The following is a 19,093-nucleotide window of genomic DNA, read 5'->3' on the forward strand; positions in this document are numbered from 1 at the left end:
TAACTGATCTTAGGGTTAAATGTGCTAGCACAGGTGCAGCACCTAGAAAAGGATTGGTCATAGCCCTAACAGTATGGGCTGTTAGTGTTGGAGTGGAGATATGTGTTGAGCATCTACTGTGCTCCAGGCAGTGGGCATATAGCAGTGAACAAAAACCCTTGCCCTTGTGGAGCTTATATGTGAGTGGAGGAGACAGGAGATAAATATGTAAATAAATGGATGTATAATGTAGGCACTAAAGATTGGAATGAAAAATAGATGGGGTTAAGGAAGTAATGACCAGGAGGGGTTTGAGGGTTTAAAATAGGGTGATCAAGGCCCCCTCGAGGCTGTGATCTTTGAGCACACACGTGAATGAAGTAAGGGAGGGCCATATTGATCTCTGGGAGAGGAGAGGGCAGGGCAGGGAAACGTGTTTCCAGCCCAGGGAACACGAAGTGCCAAGGACCTGAGGAGGGCAAGTGTGTATCTCTTCTAGGAACAGCAAGGACGCTGGCAAGGCCAGAAGGAATGAGGTTGTTGCGATGTTTCCTTTTCTCCATGGGACCTAGATTGCAATGGTTTTTGATTGCAGGGGATTAGATTGTGCAGGCATGATTGAAAACAACTGCTGAAGTAGGTAGGGTGTAGCCTCCCCTGCTCTGGAAGGATTCATCAGGAAACTTGGGCGCATGTGTGCCAGGTGCTGTGCTGCTGGCCCCTGCGGAATGGGGTTGGGTTAGGGTGGTGCTGGAGTAAGGATGACCCTAAGAGTCAGGGCTCCACTAAGCTACCACCTCTATAGTGCCCACCCACCTTCAGTATGACTCAGTGATGCAACTGGACATAGCTTTGTTGTTAATCTATTTAAAATATGCCGTAAAAAACAAGAATGTGCTATAGTGACTCCTTATTCTAAATTAAAAATGTATATATATGGGCTCGTCAGTGGCTTCTGATATTAATCTCCTCTTTCTTCCCCCTTGGGGAGCTAGTGATAACCTTTAGCCAGTATGGTGAAGGGATCAATGTTTACGTTTCCGATACTATTCAGTGTCCCACGGTGGCTCATTCTACCTCACTTGTGCTGGGATGCAGCAGACCTTTCAAGGAGCCAAAGGCACTGGGTACCTGGTGTCTCTGTGGCAGAAGACCTGGCTAATGGTAAATGACACAGTTGGAAACACTGAAGCGTCGAGGCACTTTAGCAGCCGGGAAGGAATGATGCTTCTCATTCGATAGTAAACTCTTCATTGTTCAACTGTATTTCCCTCATTGCTTATCTTCCAGGAAGCTCAGAAGTGTTTCGTGCTCAGTTGCCTTAGATTCCCTTAGAAGTTTTTTAAAACAATAATTATCCATTCCCTCCTTACAATTTCTTCCCTACACTATTACTCGATTTTCAATTTTCTCTCCAATCTCAAGCCTTTTGGGTGGTGTTAAGTGACAGTCGTTTGGGGACATTACCTTGTACCCAGATTTCTGATTGGAAAAAGATTGTTCTCATCAAGTTAAAAGGAGTAGTTTGGATGTTAGTTTCTTTCTTTTTTTTAATTGCAAAATATAATACATATACAAAAAAGCAATAAATTTCCAAGTACATTTTAACAAGTAGTTTTAGAAAAGATTTTAAAGTTTGGTATGGGTTACAGTTCCACGATTTTTCATTCTTTTCTTTTTAGCTGCTCCAAGACACTGGAGACCAACAGAAATTTGAATATAATGATTCAGTAGTCATAGTCATTTGTTAAACCTTGCCTTTTCTGTATAATCCCACCATCACCTTTGATCTTTCTCCTACTCTTTAGGGGTATTTGGGTTATGCCCATTCTAACTTTTTCATGTTGGAAGGGGCTGTCGATAATATGGGATGGGGGGTTGGAACTAGTTGATGTTCTGGAGAGGCTGGACCCTCTGCATTTTGGGACTTATCTGATCCAGGGACCCATCTGGAGGTTGTAGATTTCTGGAAAGTTACTAGTGTATGGAACTTTTGTAGAATCTTATATAATGCCGTAGGTATTCTTTAGGATTGGCAGGAATGGTTTTGGTTGGCGTTTGGTAAATTATAATAGGTAGCAATGTCTAACTGAAGGTTGTGTAAGACAGAGTAGCCTTTTATCTCTATTTGAACTCTCTCAGCCACTGATATCTTATTTGTTACACTTCTTTTCCCGCTTTTGGTCAGAATGGTATTGTTGATCCCCATGGTGTCAGGGCCAGGCTCATCCTTGAGAGTCATCCACCGTGCCACCAGGGAGACTTTCACCCCTGGATGTCATGTCCCACGGAGTGGGGAGGGCAATGGTTTCACTTGCAGAGTTGAGCTTAGAGAGAGAGAGGCGCCACATCTGAGCAACGAAAGAGATCTTCCTGAGGTGACTCTTAGACATACTTGTAAGTAGGCTAAGCTTCTCCACTACCTACATAAGCTTCACAAGAGCAAGCCTCAAGATCAAGGGCTTGCTACTTAAAATTAGGCCTAAGAGTCACCCCCAAGAGAGCCTCTTTTGTGGCTCAGATGTGGCCTGTCTCTCCAGCCAGCACAACAAGCAAACTCACCACCCTCCCCCAGTCTATGTGGGACGTGACTCCCAGGGGTGTGGACCTTCCTGGCAACATGAAACAGAAATCCTAGAATGAGTTGAGACTCAGCATCAAGGGATTGAGAAAACAACCTCTACCAAAAGGGGCAAGAGTGAAATGAAACAAAGTGTCAGTGGCTGAGAGATTCCAAACAGAGTTGAGAGGTTATCCTGGAGATTATTCTTACGCATTAAATAGATATCACCTTGTTAGTCAAGATGTAATGGAGAGGCTGGAGGGAAATGCCTGAAAATATAGAGCTGAGTTCCAGTAGCCATGTTTCTTGAGGTTGATTGAATAATGATATAGCTTTCACAATGTGACTGTGTGATTGTGAAAACATTGTGTCTGATCTTCCTTTTATCTACCTTGTCAACAGAGGAGTAGAACATATGGAATAAAAATAAATAATAGGGGGAGCAAATGTTAAAATAAATTTAGTTTGAAATGCTAGTGATCAATGAAAGGGAGGGGTAAGGGGTATGGTATGTATAATCTTTTTTTTTCTGTTTTTGTTTTATTTGTTTTTCTGTTATCTTTTTATTTCTTTTTCTGAATTGATGCAAATGTTCTAAGAAATGATCATGATGATGAATATGCAACTATGTGATGATATTGTGAATTACTGATTACATATGTATAATGGAATGATTATATGTTAAGAATGTTTGTGTTTCTTGTCGTATATATATTTTTTAATTTAAAAATTAATAAAAAAATTTTTTAAAAATCAAAGGCTTGGCCTATTGATTTGGGTGTCCTTAATGTTTGACGCAGTATCAGAGGGTTCTATAGAGGTAAAGTTTAATAGTCCCATATTTTTTCCTCCCGTCCCTCAAGGGACTTTGCCAATACTTTTTTATTATCTTCTTAATATACTCTGGGGTGTATCCAGGCATTATCTTAAACACACAGGATTAAAGGCTCTCATTTTTATTCTGGGTTCCCTGTATTTGCATTCTTTAAATGATCTATCCAGACAGGTTGAGTTAGATTATGTGCTATGGAAAATTTAGGTTCTGGACAAGATAAACTTTTCTTCCTTTGGTCTCAAAGAGTAGGTGAAGTTCTAAAATACAATGTCTTCCTTACCCCTGTATTCTGAATTATCTTAATCCCAACTTGACCGGCTTCATTCTTACCTCTATATACCAGGTTATATATATATATATAAAACAGCCTCTCAAATCCAGAAATAACAATTACCACTCCAGACTAAATGTGACTACTGTAAGAGCTTACAATCTAGGTCCCAGTTTTTTTTTATAAATATTTTCTAAATGAGACCGTATGACATTTGTTCTTTTGTTTCTGGCTTATTCTGCCTCTCCAAATGCCCCACAGATTCATTTACATCGTTGCATGCCTCACAACTTCGTTCCTTTTTGTAGCAGCACCATATTTGATTAGATGTATATACCATGGTTCGCCAATCTACTTCTCAGTCAGTGCATCTTTCACTCATGTCCATCTACTTAGAGTTTCTTTTGCAACACTGACATCTTCACAGATGAGGACCCAGGCCCAGGGCAAGGAAAGACTTGCTTAGGAGGTAATATGATATGAAAGAAGGGGCTGGAGTTTGAATCCTGACTTCACCATTTAGTAGGTATGTGATCTCAGGCAGGTTTTAATCTACTTGAGCCTCAGTTTCCCTATTTATGGAATGAAGATGTCCCTAGCCTTGCAGGTTTGTTACATGGATTAGATGAGATCATTTGTATAGAATTTTTGGCATGGTGCCTGGCTTAATAAACACTAACTTGGTAGCAATTTTGTCATGATTATTTCTCTAAGTTAAAGAGTCAACAAACCTTTTCTGTGCAGGGATCAGGAATTAACATTTTAGGCTTTGCAAGCCATATGGTCTCTGTATAATGACTCACCTGCTGTTTGTAAGTATGGCTGGGTTCCAATAAAACTTTATTAACCCCGGGATGTGGATTGCTGAGCTCTTCTCTGCATCACAAAGGAACTTGGCAGTTTCCTGATTCCCAGTCTCTGGGACCCTTTCTCTGAACCTACGTTGCACACCGGAAATGGAAACTGCACAGTAATTAGTTTCATGGTTATCCATCTTTTAGTTTTTCAGGTTATTTTTTTCTAGGCTTATACTAAGGCAAAGTTTCAACTTGAGAAATCTGAAAAAAGAGAAGCATGGCTATGAATTTTCTCTGGGCCTCATCTTCTGCTATGCATGGGGTAAAAATCCTTTGAAGAAAAATTTCTGAGGGCCACTTTGGTGGCAGCTGTTTTGGGCCTGGGGCCACCAAGCAATGGAATTTGGTTCTTGTTGGGACATCAAAGCCTGAGGATGTTGCACAGGAGAGAAAACTTAAATTCAGGAAAGACCCCAGACTTTGTCTAAGATTTAGTGGCTGAATGTGGCTTATAACTTGGAATTACTAACTCTCAGGGAGGCTCACCATGTTATGGTGAATCTCGTAAAATGAGTCACTGTATAGCAAAAGTGAAAGAATGGGAGAACCCCATCTTATAGGTAAAAGAGTGAGGTGGGCTGATATCAGGATTGCTATTGAATCCATTCCCCCCACCCTAATTTTCAATGACATATAATAAAAGAACTGAGAGATGTTTTTGCATGTATATGGCTTTTTAAACGTTTTTTTTTAATTAGACTTTTTCTGTCTTTTTTTATTTAGACCACTTGTAGGTTTACAGAAAAATCATGCAGAAAATACAGAGTTCCCATATAATCCCTTACTGTTTTCCCTAATATTTAACATTTTGCATTAATTGTAGTACCTTTGTTAAAATTGATGAATCAATATTATAATTATTATTAAGTATAGTCTGTAGTTTAAGGTTTATTCTTTGTGTTGCATAGTTCTTTGTTGTTTTTAGGTTTTTATTCCATTAACATATATGCAGCATAACGTTTCCTGTTTTAACCACTTTCAAATATATGGTTCAGCAGTAATTACATTCACAATTTTGAGAACATTATAGATCCATATGCAGTTGAAAGAAATGATACAGAGAGATCCCATGTACCTTTTACCACCCCACATGCTCTGTACCCTTCATCCAGTTTGCTCCAGTGGTAACAACTTACAAAACCATAGTGCACCCTAGATGCTGACACTTATACAGTCGAGATGTAGACCTTTGCATCACCAAAAGGAGCCCTCAACTTGTCGAAGAACACTTTTAGATATAAGCTTTTATTAAATTTTGAGGTTATTTGAGTAAAGTGGCACACGAACAGGGCGGTAGTGTCCCTTTAATGCCACACATTTTCAAATACTATCTGGTCTAACAGTCTTGTTGGAGTCTCACAGTGCAGAGAGGCTCCTGTTCGAACTGTGGCTAAGGGAGCTTTGTGATCTGTCTTCCTAAGAGGCAGTTCTTGAGGACTGGGGGACGTGCCATCACACTCTTTTGCCTACACTGTAGGAGAAATCGGTTGCCCTAATCAGGAATTTGTACCTCAAGGGTGATAAATTAACGTGGCAGTTTATTGAATTTGGGGGGCCAACACTTGCCTCCCTATCTGGAGAAGCATTTGGTGGCCATTTGACCAAAAGGCATCATTTGGGGCTGACTTGTACCCCGGTGGTTTTGTTGCTATAGAATCACCTTCGGAGAAGCTTGTCAAAGCTCCACATAATGAATTTATAAGCAGTAGCATCCAGCTTATGACTGTATTGAGCCCTTTTAAAGCTGCCGCACCTAGAAGGACAGTATTGGGTAGAGGTTGTTGTGAACTGATCTAAGCCAATTTGGTGACATGGCAGTTAAATTCTTTGGCTGCTGCTGGCATTGGTAGAGTCAGCTGCTCTCGGCAACTTTGCTACCAGATCTTAAATAAGTTGGCGAGCAAATGCTGCCACTCACAGACATGCAACCTTCAGGAAAGTAGATGAAGTCCCAGTACTTTACCCTGTCTGTTATTCTGAAGACAGGTTTCAGTAAAGATCGACTCAGGTAGAATAAAAAATATTCATATCAGTATTCATTTAACCTTCTAGCCAGGGTCTAGCAGCCCGGACCCTCCCACCAGCACTGTCGGTTCCATCAGTAAGCCTCCATGTCTGACACCCCGTGTGCTTGTTTCTGAGCCACTAATTTATCAGTGAACCCAGTTCATTATACTGATTACTGGAGTTGCTGAGGTGATAGGGAATAGAGACAGCTGAAGGAGTTTGGAATTTGGCCAAATTGTCATGTTAACTTTCCACCCCTGGGGTCCAAATTCCTGATTAGGGCAACTGACTTCCCCTAGAGTGTAGCCAAGTCTACACGTGTGTACATCCATATTACATTGTCACGGCTGAAAGTTCAAAGTAAATTACAGGTACCATAAAAGTTGTTAGCAAGATAGCATGGGCTTCAAAATACCATCTTTAATAAAGCTGTGGGACCCTGGGAAAGTTTTTTCTGATTTTTTTTTTTTTAGCTGCTCTGCTTCCCCATCCATGAATTGAGGATAATAAGACCTAACCTCAGAGGTTACTCCTTTACAAGGAGAGAATCCTTATAAAACCCATAAAAAGAGCTCAATGCATGTTAGCTGCTATAGTTATTAAGTGAAAAAGGTGCTTCTCAGCTTCTGCCTCCATTGGTATGAGCAGGACATGTCCCGTAGAACCATTCTTAAGTGCTCACTCTCTCCCTCTGTATTGGAAGTTACAGGGTTAGTTTTCATTGGAGGCAAACAGAAAGGAGGACAGGAACTTGAGCCCCTGCTATGTGACCAGTCCTGTGGCAGGTGTCAGCGAGGACGGTCCTGGCCCCCAGGGAGAAGCTGGGCATCTGCTGGGGAAGACAGCTCCTGAAGAAGGACGTACGAGTGAGATGAGCCATAGACAAGCGCAGGAGACAATTGGGGGGGCCGGGGTGTGGGGTGTGACCTCGTGAGAGAAGATGACCTCAAGGAAGGAACTTTGAACTTGAGACATGCTGGACAAGTAGGAGAGAGGAAGGAGGGGACTAGCAAGTGCAAAGGGCCCAGACAAGAGAGATCAGGGTCTGTCACAGCAATACAAAGAAGTTCCAGGGATTTGGAGTAGAGTGGCAGGAGAAGGAGTAGGAGTTGAGGTCACAGGATTTCAGGGGCCATGTGGACCAGGGCCTAACAGACCAGGGGACAGCATTTGCTCAAGAGCTGTCTCCTTCGTTAGAATAGATTCTATCAGGAGGTGGCTGTGGATGTGTGGCATCCTCCTCATTTTGCTGATGGGGAGAGGCTGGGAGCGGGTAGATAGGGGTATTGGATATTTTGGCCCAATGTGACAAGAACATACACAACACACACGTCCCCACATACCACATCACACATGCTCCTAATCTCCCACTGCTCCTGCTCCTACATATCCCCCCACACACCACATACATACACACATACACACACACACACCACACTGCAACCCTAACACCTAATACATGCACACCACAGACACACAATCCTCACACACACTACAACCCCAACACCTAATACATGCACACCACAGACACACAATCCTCACACACACTACAACCCCAACACCTAATACATGCACACCACAGACACACAATCCTCACACACACACACCCCTGGAGATAAATAATATTTATAAGGAGCAGCACTGGAAGAAGGATTCCAAATTTCATTCCAAGCTTTATCTTCCCACCTGCCAAAGGGGAGATCTGAGCTGAGGGCTAAGGTTTGTTCCAGCCAGAAATTAGAGCGAGTTAAAGTTGCAGACGGACTGTCATGGCATATGAGAGCACGGCGGCACCTTAGGAACACTCAGTAAAGGAACTGAGGTTGTCTTCTGAGTTAAAAATGAAATCCAAACTGGGGAAATGCCATCAACCATCCTTGGAAATGAGTCTGAGAAAGTGATTTTTTGGGAACTCCCAGAATTCTGATTAGGGTTTCCTCATGACACTTTTAGGACAGTGACCTTGGAGAATAATTGCAGTTCAGTGCAGGAAATTTTTTAAAAATCCAAGTCTTTGAATAGGTAATGTATTCATGTGATTCAAAATTCAAAAAGTACAAAAGATGGTGATGTAAAAACTCTCCTTCCCACTCAAATCCCTTCCCCAAAGGTAGCCCATTACCAGTTTTTGCCTGTGTATACATGGTAGATTGGTTTGTGTGAGGATTCATAGATTTCACATAATTAGTAGCTTATCATGTACATTGTTCTGCTCCTTTCTTTTCTCATTTAACAATAGCTGGGAGGCAGACCTAGATCATTAGTATATAAACAGTTTCTTCCACCCGTAACCAGCTGCAGAGTATTCTATGGCAGGATGGGCTGGGGTTTATTTAACTACTTCCCTGCTGATATACATTCAGATTGTTGTTATTGCAAAAGAATGCAGGGTAGGGAGGCACTTCTTTTACTATGACATTGTTGCAAGGAGTAGCTTAGAAGTGGAATTTTGACGTTGCCAGATTACCCTCTGTCAAGATCCTTCCTATGAGCAGCCTCCATCCCACCCACTGTGGCTCAAGAGCGCCCGTTCCCCTGACCCTGTCATATTTTTGGACTTGTCAAATTTGCTTTTCTGGGATACTGGTGGAGTTTTGATTTCTCTTTCACTCGGGATTGAGATGGAGCAACCTTACATGTTTGAGCCATACATGTTTCCCTCTCTACTTGCTATTGCTTGTGTCCTTTTTTTGTATGCTATATGGAGGGGTCACATTTCATTATCTTCCCAATGACTATCCTATTATTGCAGCACCGTTTGTTGAATTTTTGTGGGTTTTTTGCGTATTTGTTTTTTGGGGGAAGTGCATGGACCGGGAATCGAACCCGGGTCTCCCGCATTGTGGGCGAGAATTCTACCACTGAACTACCCTTGCACCCCTGCTCATGTCCTTTCCTACGCATGCATTTAAACAGTTGCACCAACCAATTTGGAGAAGAACTGTGTTATCAGAAGGGAATTACCCTGGAATCCCCACAGGTCAGCCTTGAGAACCTCAAGACGGCAGAACCTGGGTTGAGCCCTCTGTTCTTTGTGGCAGCCTAACCCAACAGGGAACAACAGTCCCAACCCCACTTGTTGTGCTACGTCTTCCACAGTCCTCAGGCAAGCTCCCCACAGAGTTGGCTGAGCCAGGGGAGACTCAGCTGCATGGACATCTACTAGGAGAAACTGAACTAAATGATGCCTGATTTTCTGCATCCCTCCTGGTGAACTTGGCTACAGAGAGCTGCCTGTGTGAGCTGGCGGTTCCAGAGAAGAATTGAAAGAATTGCTTCTAGAAACCTGAGGCCAGGTCTTGGACCTTGCTGAGCTTACCTGCCCCCTGCTATGGGGCATTTAACCCCTGGCAGGCCTCACCAGGTGATTGTACTGGGCATTGCCCCCTTCATTCATTTATTCACTGCTTGTTACCATGCTGACAGCGTGGCAATATTATTGTAGCTTTGAGACCACCACAGAGATTTTGGAAATAAGTGAAGGCCACCCAAATGAGAACAGCTAAGGCTATTTATTCAGAGCTTGCCATAGCAAGGGAGTCGGCCGCTGTCACCTGCATTTGGCAAAGACTCAAAGGCAGGCAGAGGAAAAGCTTTCTAGGGAAAAAAGGGGAAGCGTTCAGATATTGGAGGCCATTGGCAACTGGAAGCTGGAGGCAAGCTAACTAGAAGCGGGGCATCTAAATGACTGCTTAGGAGGGCATTTTTGACTTTCTCTGGTTGGTCCTAAGTTGGAGATGGGAGCAAAAATTACAGAAGCGCTCAGTTATTGATCAAGCCCTGGCCATTTGGTGTCAGTCATTACAGGGATTGTGGTTTGGCCTCCTGGGCTGGTTGCTGTAGATAATGGGCAGCTTCCTGGACTGGCTGCTGCTGATAGTGGGTCAGAGTTTCCTGGTCATTGTCTACTTGTATATGCAGTGTCTCCATTTAAAAAGGACTAATGGCCTGCCCTTGTGAAGCTTATAGTGATGGGGTGGAAACAGACACAAATAGCAAAGTATATTCATTTCTCGAACTTTAATGTACATGCAGCTCACCCAGGGATCCTGTGAAAATGCAGATGCTGAATCAGCAGGTCAGGGTGGGGCCCGAGACCCTGCACTTCTAACAAGAAAGGGGTGTGGGTGAGGGTAGTCCACAGATCCCACTTTGGGTAGTGAGGGGCTAGAAGGCATTAGGTGCCACGGGGGAGGGGGCGGGATTGGAGCAGGGCGAGGGGGCCGTAGAGGGCTCTTTGGGGTGGGACATTTGAATAGGATCCAGGCTACCCAGCAGAGCCCTCACTGAGGAAGTGATATTTGAGCAAAGGCTTGAAGGAGGTGAGGAGGGCACCAAGGGGACAGGCCTTCAAAAGGGGGGGTGGGGGCACGGTTGGTTGAGGAACAGCGAGGGAGGTGGGTGTGTGGGGGGGGGGGGCGGGGAACAGCAGGCCAGGGGATTGTGGCGGTGGGGGGAGGGTCAGATGGCGCCAGGGCCTTGTAGGTCACCTGCGTGGGCACGTCCCGTGGAAACTGCTGTCTCCCTGGCGAGGCGCTCACTCGCAGGAAGAAGCTGAGGACGGAGAAACTAGGTGACTTGTCCAAAGGTTCAAAAGCTCGCCTCGGAGCCGAGTCCTCACACTCCAGATTCTGTGCCCTGAGATGCCAGCCTGTGAGGTGGAGGAACTTTTCCAGTGCCTGCAGAAGTTTACCTGGATTCCCGTTTTGAAATATCCTCTTCTCCCACATACGAGAGCCCCAGGCTGGATGGGGAGGGCTGGAAGACAGAGGATGAAACCCGGGTATGCAGGCCTGGGCGTGCCGCCTGCCCTGGGTTCAGACGTATGGCCTGGGCTCTGCTCTCAAAGTTTGAGGCTCTGCGTCCATTCTGAGGCCGGAGGGAGCATGAGGCCATCACAAGTGGCATTGGCCCTGTGAGGCAGCCAGTCAGGGTGTCCCGAGTGTGTGGTGTGGCAGGAAGCCCTTCTATTTGTAGGTTCCCATGGAGCTCACACTCTCCCTGATGGCCCTTTAAGGAAATGATGCTGTGTGTTTATTGCTTGGGGGTGTGCACACACCATTGAAAGGGACGAGGGCTGAACTGCTCGGTGTGCTTGGCTTGCCACATCCAGTCCAACAGGAAGCATGGAGCTCTGATGCAGCCTATGTGATGTTTTCTCAGGGAACCAGGGAGAGGATGCCAGGGTGCAGGCTGCTGCAAGGGAGTACAGCTTCCGGGTAAGAATGTAGGCTCTGAAGCCAGAATGTCTGAATTCGAATCCTGGATTCCATCACTTACTAGCTGGGGGGCTTGGTTAAGTCCATTTGACTGTTCTGTGCCTCAGTTTTTCTAACTGTAAAGTGGGTACGGTAATGGCGGTGGTGGTGAGAATAAGAAGAATGTGAATCCCACAGCCCAGTGCCTGGAATGTTGTAAATACCGAATCGTAACAACATGGTCTGCACACTTCAAAGCGTCAGCGAGTCTCCAGGGATACAGGATAAAGCCCAGACTCTGCGATGGGACACAGTTCAGTTCTCTCTAGGATCTGGCTCTGGACCTCTCTAGCTCCCCTCCTTTCCCCTTATGCACCATCACCTACCTGATAACCTAAACAGGTGTATCCTTTGCCACACACTTGTTATGGCCCCTGTCCCTGAGGGTCTGCCACCAAGCTGAAGCAGTTCCCAGCTCGTACAGCACAGAGGGAGCAGTTCAAGTTCAGGAGATGACCTGCCGCATGTTTCAGGCTCCTCGGGTGCGAGGCATTTGCTTGTGTTGACACTGAGAGGTGTTGCTTCATTTGTGTTTTACACAACCGTATTTCCAGCTTTAATGAGTGTTACTTCAATAGTTACACACTCCCCTCGGCACTGGAAGCACATTTCTTGGGTCCTCAAGAGTTGCTGAGCTATTTCATCAGTGAAGGTCAAGTTCAGGTAACAGCTTTCCTTGGCAGGGTAGGATTAGGATAGTCCCTGGCAAGATGCAGAGCAATTACAAGCCAGGGGAAACTTCTAAAGTTAGAAAGGCTCCAGACAGAAAGCTTGGCTCTAAGAGAGAATGGGATATCCTGGTGTAAAGATGGAAATGGGGCAGCTTGATTCAGTTTTATTTGGGAACCTTAACTGTGAATGTGTGTTGCATTTCAAAATTGCAGCAGCGAAGGAAGTGTGTTTCAAGCAGTCTTAGGCCGCCTTTAGTGGAAGGAAATAAATGAAGGTGAAATCTCACAGATACAATTCCTCAAAGCACCAATCTAAGTCTGAGTAAATGTTTATTTTCAATTAGTAACCTTCTGAGAATAAGCCCTGGAAGTCTTGCTATTTGAGGCTGCCTTGGCAGAAAGTGTGTAGTGGAGAGAGAAATGAAAGTTGTCTCTGTTCAACTCAAAGGTTCTCCTTTTCCTAAAATTTATTTGTTTCGGTTCTGCCTGGAGGGGTAAGGGAGAGACATTGTGCAGGGAAGTGGAAAAGAAAAGGGGTAGTTTATTCAGATAAGCCAATTAAATGCATTCAACTGGGGTAGATCTGGTGGTGACCCATTTTGGAACATGTTTGTTTCTAAGGAAGTGGATCCAGTAAGTTGACCCTTGGAAATAATATAGTTTTCATGCTTGTGGGTTCAGCTGTTTGAGAGCACATACTGAAGTCCTATTACATAGAGCGCCATGTTATGTTTGTGGGTACTTGGAGGCTGGTGTATCTTCTCCAGTTCCACAACCCCCTTTCCAGTTCTAGCCACCATCTTCTCTCATCTCGACTAGGGGCTGATCTGGTCTGGAGTGCTAGTCTAGTCTAGTGAAGGGAGCTGATCTGGTCTAGACTAGGGAGATGATCCAGCCTCGTGGAAGAGGTGTGACTGAGCTCTTCTCCCTGTTCTCCACAATCCACTCTCAGTACAGCTGGGATGACCTCTTACAACTTTTTAAAAAGTATGAAATATTAGCACACACAGAAAAATTAGTAAGCCTGACTAATAAGTATAAAATGAGCACCCGTGTTATGATTACTCAAGTCAAGAAATAGAACATTTCTTTATCAGCCCCAGGAACCACACCTGCTCAAGGTGACTGGCCAGGAGAAGCTCACCCAGTTTGGGAATCTCATAGCCTCACGGGAAGGTATTGCCTCAGATCAGGTCATGCTCCTGGCAGGCACGCCCCTGCAGGATGAGCCACCCTGGGCCAGTGTGGGGTGGAGGCTGTAAGCTTGGAGGTGACGTCCATGGTTCCCTGCCCTGTTCTGGGAAGGTGCGAGGTCAGATGCCTACGGTGGCCAAATGGGACAAGAAGATGACCCTAGCCGGATACAGGACGAGCAGTGGATACAGGACAACAGCTGCTTTGTCGATGTTATTTATGCCCACCTTTGGCAAGAAGGGCCCCCGTGCCAACTCTTAAGTCCTTTGCAAACTTGGCTTTCTCTAATAAAGCCGCTTAGCCCAGTCACAAAAAAAAAGAAGGAAAAATACAGCTCCCCTGCGTGCCTCCTGCCACTCATCCCCTCTTCCCTCTGGGGAGCTCCTTCCTGACCTAGATGTAGTCACTTCCTTGCATTTCCTTATACCTGTACCACGCATTGGTAAAACTATTTAAATTTTGCCTTAAAAAAAACACTTTACATTAATGGAGTTATACTAAAATGTTAATATATTTATATATATTTAGTGTACTTTTTTTTTGGCTAAACATTAGTAGTTTTGTCCATGCTACTCCTTGTAGCTGTAGTTCATTTTTATTGTGATTATCTCATGCAGTGGAACACAAGACAGTATTTTGTCTGTTTACAGTTGTTAGTTTGGTTATTTGCCGTATAGCCCTACTACCAATAAGGCTGCCACACGTATCCCTGTCCATCTTGCCTGGTGCATGTGCTTTCATTTCTTAAAGGATAATATCTAGAAATGGAATTGCTGAATCATACCACAAGCAGACTTCCAAGGTGTTTGTATCAATTTACGTCCCCTCCGGTGGTATTTGTGAGTTCCAGTTGCTCCATAGACTCGCCAACACGTTGTATTGGAGGTCTTCTTAATTGTAGCCTTGCTGGTGGCTCTCAGGACCGTCTCATTGTGACCTCACTTCTAATGAGGACGAGCACCTTTTCGTATGTCCATGGCCACTTGGATATGCTCTCATGGGAGATGCGTTTTCACATCTTTTAGTCATTTGCCTACAGGCTGTCTGCCTTATTGATCTGGAGAAGTTATTTATGTATTTTGGAAAGGAGTTATTTGTTTTTAACAACACATCTTCTCCTGGTCTGTGGCTTGCCTTTTCATGCTTAATGGTGTCTTTTGATGAGTAGAGTAAGTTTGAATATAGTCAAATGCATCGATCTTTTGCAATAGAGAGTTCCTGGTGTTCTAGGGGATTTCCCTCCCTCAAGGTCATGAACATATCCTTCTACTTTATCTTCAAAAAAAGTCTGTAGTTTTTCATTTCACATGCAAGTCTGTGATTTGCCTGGAGTTGATTTCTTGTCCACCCTGTGAGGGTCTTTTCTGGTATACCCAACTGCCCTGTCCCTGCAGGGTGATGTTTTAAAAATGCAAATCATGCCGTATCACCACCTCCCTTTAACCATGTTAAGCTCTCCCTTTTCCTGTACTGGCCTACAGGTGCCTGTCGTTCGCCCTGCTGTAGAGCCACCTGCCTTTAGTTCTGTTTCTCAGAAGGGCCCAGGTGTTCCTACATCAGGGCCTTTGCACTTGCTGATCTTGCTCCCTTATATCTTTTGTGTCGACCTCACCCTCTCAGAAGGCTTTCCCCATTTGTCCAGTACAAGTGGGTCCCTGTCTGCTCCCACGCATTACTTTCTCTTCTGTATTAAAGGCATCAGCTGTCTGAATGATCTTGTTCTTATATTTATTTATCTCTCTCCATTCGAGTATCAGTTTTCTGAAAGCAGAGATCATTTGGCTTGATCTCTTTGTCCCTGGTCCCAAACACAGAGCCAAGGAAATAGTAGGTACTTGTCCATTGTTAAATAATCAAGTAAGTAAATCAAAATTGAAAAGGGCTTGTCGTGTGATAAGAGGATTTTCTGTAACAAATATTTACATAATGCTTACCATGTACTGGACATGGTTTAAAATTGCTTACAAAATATTAATTTGCTTAATTCTTATAAAACTCCCAGGAAGTTGTTAATATCACTGTTCTCATTTGGCAAATGAGGAAAAGGAGGAAGAGAGATATTAAATACCCAACATCACACAGCTAGGGAGTTATAGAGCTAGGATTCACCTCAAATGTGAACTAGGATGGAAATGTGAATTAGGCAAGAGCCACGAGGGAGTAACACCCTTTCTCTGGGGATCTGCAAATGTCAGTAGGTATAGGGATATAGGAGAGAGTGGTAGGGGTTTACTGCAGCATCTCCCTGCAAATTCCATGGACTTAATACCCTCAAGAGTGTCCTTCGGTTGAGGATTTTGGTAAGTGCTGCTTTGTTAGGAGAGTTTACAGCATGATTCATGTGCTGAAGAGGAGTCCTTTTGGTGAAAATGCTTTCCTTGTTTAATCCATATTTCCTAGCTTTAAGGGAGCAGGACTCCCCTTTTAGCATAACTATTAACAGTCCATTAATTAGTGTTTAAAGGAAACACATTTTAGGAAATAACAGTTGACTGCAATAAATGAAGCCGTTTATGTATATTTTTAAAAGTAGGGGAAAACATATAAACACAACTACTATTAAAATTTTGGTATATTTCTTTCTAGTAATTGTTATACTTGAATTTTTTTTTAACAAGGCTGATTATATTGAATAATTTCCCAACATGATTTTTCTTCCACTTAGTATTTGATTCCTAAATAAACTTGGTTTTGTCATCTTTGTAAAGATTTTTTTTATACTTGCATTATAGTCTACAACATGACTATGCTACTATATAAACCATTTCTTTGAGCTGTTAGACATCCAGGTTGTTTCTAACTTTTGGTATTATTAATAAACAGGGTTGAGATAAATGTCTACTGTGGAAGTCTTTTTCTTTTCCTCCTCTCTTCTTTCTTTCTTTAGTATTTACAGATATTCCCTGAAAGTGGGCTTACTGGGAAAGAGTGCACACATTTTTTAAGGCCCTTGATTTATCAAATTGCTTTCCAAAAGGGTGATACCAGTTTGTCATCTGAGTGGTATAAAATCTCTACTCTTTTTAAATAAAATTTGGTGACCCACTTTAAATTTAAAAAGTCCATTACAAATCAAATGATTGGTGACATGAATTGTTTGAGCCCTTACCCTTAAACTTGTTTTCCATTATGCTGACAGGACTCTTCTCCCTCATATCTTCAGGTTTTGTAAGGCTCATTTTTGTGAAGTAAACAGTTGATACATTTGCTCATCGTCTATCTGGGGATTTTGTGGTTTTTACAAGGAACTGTGTATCGTGTTATTTAACAGACCAGGAGAGGTCTGATCAGATCCCTGGGATTCTTCCTGACTGTTGAGGATGGGTTCAGGATGCCACATTTATTCCCCTAGTTTGATCCTCATAGGAGCCCTGTGTGGTAGGAGGAAAATGGTTGCTGTCTTGGTTTACATTGGACAGGTGAGAATATGGCAGTGTGGAGAAGTGAAGTGATCCTCTGGGCTCGCAGACTGGTTGTCCATCATGCCCCAGGTCTGTGAGCCTTGGGAGGAGGGTGGGCCTTTCCACCCAGCACATCACACCCCTTCCAGGCAGCTGCTGGGGTGACCCAGCTAGTAGGGACAGTTGCTCCTCATTATCCATGGATTCCAAATTTGCAAATTCATGTACCTGCCAAAATTTATGTGTAAGCTCCAAGTCGATATCTACAGCTCTCTCCTGGTCATTCATGTGCATGTGTGACATGGTGAAAATTTGAGTTGTGCAACACAATTGTTCCCAGCCGAGGTAAAAAAAAAAAAAAAAGGAAAAGCTCTGCTTTCCTCCTTTCAGCTCTTATACAGTAAACAGGCGTGCTTTTTTTTTTTTTTACACATTTAGTGCCCTGTTTTTTGCACTTTTGTGCTTTTTGTGTGTGATTTTGATGTTTAAAATGGCCCCCAGGTGTAGTGCTGAAGTTCTGTCTAACCTCCCTACAGCATAAGAAGGTGTGATTTGCCCGGTTTGATAAGCTTCCTTCAGATGAGTTTCAGTGCTGTTGACTGTGAGTTCAAAAGTTAGTAACAGAATCGCAGGATCGAATGGGACAAGATGGCAGTTTAGCGAGGTGTGGGATTTAGTTTGTCCTGCAGAGCAGCTAGTAAATAGCCAGAAACAGTACAGTACAACTGCAGGGGCCACGTCAGTGACTGGACACACAGTGTACCCCAATCTGGACCAGCTGGACCGGCTGCGAGCCCCCCCCCCCAGAACCGTGAGTTCCCCAAGCCACGGCAGCCGGGTTGCTTCCCAGAGGGGAAAGGAAAAGGACTTTACCAGCAGCAGGGGCTGAGCAACCAAGCTCCAATTGTGGAATTAATTAACAAATTCTGACTACTAAAAATAGGCCCCCAGCTCAGCTGAACCTCCGGTAAAAGCTGAGGTTGCTGGTTTTTGCCCCAGCACAGAGTGGGCAGGGCTGACGGAAAAAGAAAAAAAAAAAACCAGAGGCTTTTTGGATCGAACAGCACAAAATACTTGAAAGGGTCTGTGCCCTGAAGGAAAGGAGGGGGCACATAAGACCTGGAGATATACAAAGCAATGTACCAACTTGTACTCTTGATTGGCAAACCCGAGGTAGGGGTACTCCTCTGAAAAGAAAAAAAAGGGTTACTTTTCTTTCTTTGTGTGTGTGTGTGTCTGTGTGTGTGTGTCTGTGTGTGTGTGTCTGTGTGTGTGTGTCTGTGTTTCTGTCTTGATTACTCTTTGGATACAACTGCAAGGCTTCTCAGGCTCTAACTGCCCCAGGCAAGGGCGGAACTAAGCTTGTTTGAGAGACAAAGAGGCTGGTCAGGTGAAAGGAAGTAATTCCCTGGAGCCTGTGCCTTCCCCAGGAGAGGGGTGGGGTCCAGGTCGTGTGGAATCCCTCCTTCATGGAATTCAGACCCCAGGGTCTGGAAAACTGAAACGATTAAAACCAGCCTACATCCTCTCCTCTGTCTAAATCACACCCCCAGCAGGGAGAGTCTGCTGAAGTTAAAGGTTCCATATCACTTTATGCTGGCGGGACCTGCCGGTGGACAAAGCCACATACTGGGCAGAATAGGGAAAACACAGAGTCTGGAGCTTCATAGGAAAGTCTTTCAACCTGCTGGGTCTCACCCACAGGGAGAAATGAGGCAGGTGACTCTTTCCTCCTGAGAGGAGGCCAGTCTGGTCTGGGAAAATCTGACTGGGATCTATAATGCCTAAGTAGACCCTCCTAAGACAAAAAAAAAAAGGCACCATACAGGCAGGACAGGAAACAAGAACTGAAAAATTCTGATAACAAAACCTATGCTAGAGGTCTAGAATAAACCAAACTGAATGTCAAAGAACAGATAGACAACAAAATCATCCAGCAAGAAAATCCTATGTAGAAAAGTGAAAACAATCTCCAGAATAAACTAATTAAGGAAATTAAATGTCTAGACTACCAGCAAAAAATAATGAATCATACTAGGAAAATTGAAGATATGGGC

General features: G+C 43.9%; 1 protein-coding gene and 1 non-coding gene across 3 annotated transcripts in view; one reads left to right on the forward strand and one right to left on the reverse strand.

Moving 5' to 3' along the window:
* Positions 1-19,093, forward strand: part of SLC24A4 (solute carrier family 24 member 4) — a 166,467-nt gene that overhangs the window by 19,886 nt on the left and 127,488 nt on the right. The window lies entirely within an intron of this gene.
* Positions 9,318-9,388, reverse strand: TRNAC-ACA (transfer RNA cysteine (anticodon ACA)). The gene has a single exon. It is a non-coding gene; the product is annotated as a tRNA-Cys (tRNA).

This window comes from Tamandua tetradactyla, chromosome 12 (assembly GCF_023851605.1).
Source record: "Tamandua tetradactyla isolate mTamTet1 chromosome 12, mTamTet1.pri, whole genome shotgun sequence".
Classification (NCBI taxonomy): domain Eukaryota; kingdom Metazoa; phylum Chordata; class Mammalia; order Pilosa; family Myrmecophagidae; genus Tamandua; species Tamandua tetradactyla.